This window comes from Cricetulus griseus, unplaced genomic scaffold (assembly GCF_003668045.3).
Source record: "Cricetulus griseus strain 17A/GY unplaced genomic scaffold, alternate assembly CriGri-PICRH-1.0 unplaced_scaffold_1, whole genome shotgun sequence".
NCBI classification, from domain to species: domain Eukaryota; kingdom Metazoa; phylum Chordata; class Mammalia; order Rodentia; family Cricetidae; genus Cricetulus; species Cricetulus griseus.
In genome coordinates this window covers 8391417-8397868 of record NW_023276808.1, presented here as the reverse complement: position 1 = coordinate 8397868, position 6452 = coordinate 8391417, and the positions used below count along the sequence as shown (strand labels likewise).

The window sequence follows — 6452 nt, the reverse complement described above, 5'->3', positions numbered from 1 at the left end:
CATCAGTCTTAATGAATTGAATGGAGTTTGTGGGTCATAGTATTGCTGTGCAATGCCATTGTGACCCTGATGTGATCTACTGAGGCTTCCTTCTACAGTGGTTTCTGGTTTCTATCTGCTTCTCTTAGGGGAAGAATGCCTGGATCCCATTTTGTAAAAAGGAGTATCAGTGATCTCTTCCTGTATAGAGGGCATATGTGTATGGATCCAGTCTACAGGAATGGATAGTGTTATAGGTCCTTGAGTGAACTTTCGGGGAAGAAAATTTCCAGAGCCAGAACACTCTGAATGTGAGGGATCATTGAGAACTCCCTCCATTATGCACTTTGTTTTCCTCCTTCAGTAGAGAGGGAAGTATCCTGTGACTCTTCTGACAATATAGGAAAGTCTAGAGACACAGATGTTCCAAAAATAATGTCAAAGTCGCATTTATCTTTTGTATTGAATATTAGGCCCCCCTCTGCTGTTAAGACATTGGTGGGAGGTTGTGTGTCATTGGATTTCTGGCCTGAGAAATTGTCAGCAGAATGTGATCTATTCAGGCTTCCTTGTGCAGGGGCTGCCTGTGGAATTTTGGTTCTCATACAAGAGGATGGCCTGGGGTCATCTTTTATAGAGGGAGAAGTTTTTAGCTCTTCCACCTAAGAGGGCATATGTGTGAAAGTCCAATCTACCTGTATGGACTGTGTTGTTTGTCCTTGATTGAAGGTCACAGGCTGTACAGAGTCAGGGACAGAGCAAAATTGGTCCTCCACTGAAGGAAAGGCATCATCCAGAACTTCTCCCTCAATTGTGGATGATATTAAGGCCCCTCTAGTAGAGCTGGAAGAAACCTGGGCCTCTTGAGAGGATTCAGGAATATCTGGAGAATCAGATGTCCCCATTATAATAGCAGTGTCCCATTTATAAGAATTGTTTGGTATTACGACTCCCACGGCTCTTGAAGCAGTGAAAGGAGTTGGTTTGTTGTGTTTTTGCAACTCTGGGCCAGTTTTATCTGCTTTTGATCTATTGAGACTTCCTCATGGTTTTGTTTCGTGGTTCAATCTCCTTGTCCTAGAGCAGGAAACCCTGGGCCCCAATTTGTAGGAGGGAGAGTGAGTGATATCTTCATTCGGGGTGAGCATATTTGTGTATGTGCAATTTGCTGGAATGGATTACAGGCCATTGAGTGAACTGTAAGGGCCCAAAATAACCATGGACAGGGCAACATGAATCTGGATATCCATGTGAAGGTATGGAATCATCAAAATAAGCTACAACACATTTGGACTCTGTTTGGGCTTTGCTAGTAGAGATGGAAGTAACCTGTTCCTGTTCTGGAAATCAAGGAAGGTTTAGAGACACAGATGTACCAAGAACAATGTCAAAGTCCCATTCATCTTTTATGTTGGATGTTAGGCCTTCCTCAACTGTTAAAGAAAAGGTGGAAGGTTTTGGGTCATTGCAATTATGTTCTAAGGAATTGGCATCAGGATGTGATCTATTGACTCTTCTTTGTGCTGTGTCTTTCTGTTGAATACTGCTTTTGATAGAAGAGGGTGGCATGGGGTTCTTTTTGAAAAAAGAAGAAGTTGTCAACTCTTCTACTTGAGAGGAACTATGTGTGACCTTCCAATCTACAGGAATGGACAGTTTTGTAGGCCCTTGTGTGAAGTTCAAAGGCTGAGAAGAATCAGGGACAGAGCAAAATTGTTTCAGTGAACCCTCTACAGGAGAATCCTCAGCCAGACCTCCTCTCTCACTTGTAAATGTTGTTAAGGCCTCTCCAGAAGAGCTGGAAATATCTTGGGCCTCTTCTGAGGATGAAGGAAAGTCTGAACACTCTGATGGTCCCATGGTAATTCCAATTAACCATTAATCAGATATGCATGGTTTTAGGCCTCCCTCAGCTCTAAAGGCATTGCATGGATTTTGTGGGTCATAGGATTGCTGTGCAATGCCATTGTGATCTCGATGTGATCTACTGACTCTTTTTTCTACTGTGGTTTCCTGTTTCAATCTGCTTCTCCTAGAGGTGGAACATCTGGAACCCAATTTTTATAAGGGAGAATGTGTGATCTCTTCCTCTGAGAAGGGCATATATGTGTATGTCCAATCTGCAGGAATAGAAAATGTTATAGGCCCTTGAGTGGTCTGAAAGGGCAGAAAAGATCCATAGCAGAGCAAAATGGTTCCTAACACACCTCTGAATTTGACGGATTACCCAGAATTCCCTCACTTGTGGACTCTGTTTTGGCCCCATCAATAGAGATGGAAGCAACCTGTGTCTGTTCTGAGAATACTGGAAGGTCTAGAGACCCAGATGTACCAAGTACAATGTCAAATTCCCATCAATCTTTTGTGTTGCATGTTAGGACTCCCTCGACTCTTCAGGCATTGGTTGTAGGATTTCTGGCCTGCACAAATATCATCAGGGTCTGAACTATTCAGGCTTCGTTGTGCAGTGGCTGCTTGTTGAATTCTGGATTTCATAGAATAGCATGGCCTAGGGCCCTCTTTCATAGAGGGATAATGTGTCAGCTCTTCATTCTGAGAGTGCATATTTGTGAACATCCACTCTCCAGGTATGGACTGTGTTGTTGTTCCTTGATTGAACTGCAAAGGCTGAAAAGAGTCAGTGACAGAGCAAAATCGGTCTACAACAATATCTGCATGGGTGAAATAATCCAGAATTCCTCCTTCAAATTGGATGGTGTTAAGCCCTCTCCAGTAGATCTGGAAACTACTTGGACCTCTTTTGATGATGCAGTAGTTTCTGGAAACTCAGATGTCCCCAATAAAATATCAGTGTCCCATTCATCATAAGTGTTTCTTTTTACCACCCTCTCATCTTGTAAGGCAGGGCTTGGAGTTTGTGGGTCATATTTTTGCAACTCTAGACCATTGTGTCCTGGTTTTGATCTACTGAGGCTTCCATGTGCAGTCATTCCCTGTTTCAATCTGCTTCTACTAGAATGGGAATCCCTGGGCAACAATTTGTAAAAAGGAGATTGATTGATACCTTCATCTGGGTAGGGCACATGTGTGTATGTCCAGTCTGATGGAATGGATAGTGTTACAGGTCCTTGAGTGAAATGCAAGGGCCCAAAAGAACAAGGACCAGTGGAAAATGTTTCCTGAGACCACTCTGAATGTAAAAGATTATCCAAAGAATCTTCCTCCCATCTGGAATGTGCTTGGGCTTCACCAGAAGAGATGGACCTATCCTGTGCCTGTTCTGAGAATAATGGAAGCTTTAGACACCCAGATGTACTCAGAACAATGTCAAAATCCAATTCATCTTTTGTATTGGGTGTTAGTCCTTTCCCAGCTATTAAAAAAATTGTAGTAGTTGGTGGGTCATTTGATTTCTGGCCTGAGCAATTGTCATCATGTTGTGATCTATTTAGGCTTCCTTGTGCAGTGGCTACCTGATGAATTATGGACTTCATAGAAGAGAATTGCCTAGGGTCCTCTTTTATAGAGGGAGAATGTGTCAGCTATTCCACCTGAGAGGGCATAAGTCTGAGTGTCCCATCTACAGTTAGGGAAAGTTCTGTTGTTCCTTGACTGAACTGAAAATGCTGAAGAGTGTCAGGGGCACAGCAATATAGATCCACAGCTCTCTCTGTAGGGGAGTCATTGGCCACAGCTCCTCCCTCCATTGTGGATGATCCTAAGGCCCCTCCAGTAGATTTTGAATTAACCTGGACCTCTTTTGAGGAAGAAGTAATGTCTGGAGAATCAGATGTCACCATTAAGCTATCTGTGTCCCATTCATTGTAAGTGTTTGTTGTTAGCGCTCTCTTAGCTTTTAAGGCAGGGCAGGGAGTTTGTGGGTCATATTTTTGCAAATTTAGGGCATTGTGTTCTGGTTTAGATCTACTGAGGCTTCATGGTGCTGTGGTTTCATGTTTCAATCTGCTTCTCCTAGATGAAGAAAGCCTAGGCCCCACTTTGTAAGTGGATGTATGAGTGACGTCTTCCTCTGGGTAGGGCATATGTTTGTATGTCCAGCCTGCAGGAATGGATAATGTTATAGGACCTTCAGTGAACTGCAGGGAGCCAAAAAGAACAATGGGTAAAGCAAAATTTATTCACAGACTTCTCTGAACGTGAGGTATCATCCAAAACTCCTCCCTCACTTGTGGGTGGTACTAGAGACCTGCCAGTAGTCGCTTGTATAGTCAGGTAGGAATGGGGATTCTCTTTATAAAATGGTAAACTTTTTAATGTCTTAACTGGTATAAAATTATTGGTCAGCCCCACATTTGCAAATGGAAATTGCTTAGAAATCTTTTGTTCTAGATTTGTAGATTTTGGATATGCTTGGTCTGTGTGAGCTTGCCTAAGTTTTCTTTCAGGACTAATGGAAAGATTTTGGTCTGCTTTACTACAGGAAAAAGAAATTAGGTCCTGTTCTGGTGAGGGGAATCTTCTGGGTTTGTCTTCCAGATATGTGGAAAGTCTCTGCCTCCCACGGAAAGAAGCAGAGGTGACCCTCATCCCTGAAACAGATTTTGAAACTGTACATGGGGTAGTTTTCAGAGACTTTTGATTAGATGGGGAGTTTACCAGTTCACGTTGATCAGAGGAAGATGGTCCAGTTGTTTCTGCATAAGTTCCTGTTGTCTTTGCGTTTGCATCCTTTGGACCATGTCCTGAAGTCCTTGCAGCAACTCCACTACAGATCAGGCAGCAGTCCACATTCTCTTCCAACAGGAGAGACATATCCAAGTGTCTTTTAACCTTCTCTACTCTGGGCAGAAAAGATGACCTAGGTCTTTTTCTGATGACTGGATGGAAAACAGACAGACTGGGATCAATGCTCACTGTGTTTCTCATGTTATCTATGATCTGCAAAAGGAGTGGTCCCTTTACTTCCTGGCCCTGTCTCAGCTCCTTTGTGGAGCTTGAAGTGACCATGCAGTCTGTAGGTACTTCAGGGCCTGCAGTATAATACTGGCTGTAAGCACGTCCAGAGCCAGGGAATCTTACCCCTGTGCAATTCTTGCCCTCTCCCTGGTCCACATGTGAGTCTCTGCACCGCAATGTGGGGAGAGATCTTGGCAGCTGTTGTTGAGGTGGCAAATCCTTTTGGGCTTTATTGGTTGTCAAATACTCCAAGCTTTTGTCTGGGTTGTAAAACTCCCCTTGTGAGTCTTGGTTGCTGATAGTAGTCCATGGTCTGAGAGACCATGATGTGTGATCAAAGGGCCACAGCCTAGCTGAGGCCTGTAGGACTCTCTCCACTGGTCTGGGCAGGTAGTTTCTAAGGCAGTTATGCAGAGAAAACTGCCTTAAGTTACTTACCTCAGGCAAAGAGGGTTGAAGGCTATTTCCCATGGCAACGGACTGCAGGAATAGGGTAAGTGATTGTATTTGTAGAAAGGAGTCTTTTCTTCCCAAGACCTGTGCACATTTGCGGCAGGCCAAAAGGAGAACTGGAGTGACAGTTGACTTCAAGAAGTGATGAAAGTTCCAGAGTTGCCCTCCCAATCAGGGTTCTATGCTGTCGAGGAGACTTCACCAGTGGAACCTGACCTCCAATGCCACCTGGCTACAGGAAGAGGTTACGCGATATACTTTGTGAGAGACATTTCTTCCCAAGACCTGTGAACATGTCCAGCAGACCAAGCGCAGAACTGGAATGGCAGTTGGCTCCAGGAAGTGATCAAAGTTCCAGAGGTAAGCTCTCGAACACTGTTCTCTCCTGGCATTCCAGAGGTGTGCTCGTGATCTGCGTTCTCTGCTGGTGAGGGGAGTTCGCCAGTTTTGCCTGACCTGGTTGTTTCATGAAAGAGGCTTCACAGACAGCCAAGCTCTGTGAAACTCAGTTTCCACCACATATATGTGAAATAAAGCTGTTGAATGGATAAAGAAAAATGATATGATACTGGTATGTGCTTAGTGTAGAGGGATGGGAAGGTTTACTTTAAAAATGAGGAAGAAATTGCCAGAGATTTCGAGGAAGGTCCTGGGTGAATCAAGCCATGAGAGGTTGATGAGGTTGAGAGGGGGAAATCCTCTCAACCTCATGAGAATGAGGGATGAGAATCCACAATGCCAGGAGGAAGCCAAGAGACAAAGAGACCCCGATATCCAAAGTGACTGAGGCTATGTAAGAATCATAGGATGGGGGAAGGGAACTGGGCCTCAGGGGTTGGAGTAGTTAAGAGTAGAGGTACAGAGTGGGAGCCAGAACTCTGTTACAAGGGCACAGGTATTAGAAATTCTGAGAAAAATTTTGGTCACCATCCCCTTTGGTATGATAAAAAGGCACCTCAACAATTTATACTTAAATTGTGACTTCACACATGTAAATTCTGAAGGTATCTGGTGGTTTCTTTTAGGACTGCTTCCACACAAATCAGGTGACATGGGCTACCTTGTTAGAACCAGGAGAGTTGTTTCAGTTGTACAAGATTCCTAAAGGCCCTTGGAAGTCATGGGGCTTCAATCAGTCACTG

General features: G+C 44.0%; 1 pseudogene; it reads left to right on the top strand.

Moving 5' to 3' along the window:
* The first annotated feature begins 5326 nt into the window (after positions 1–5326).
* The window catches only part of LOC118239761, a 148809-nt pseudogene continuing 147683 nt past the window's right edge, over positions 5327–6452 (top strand).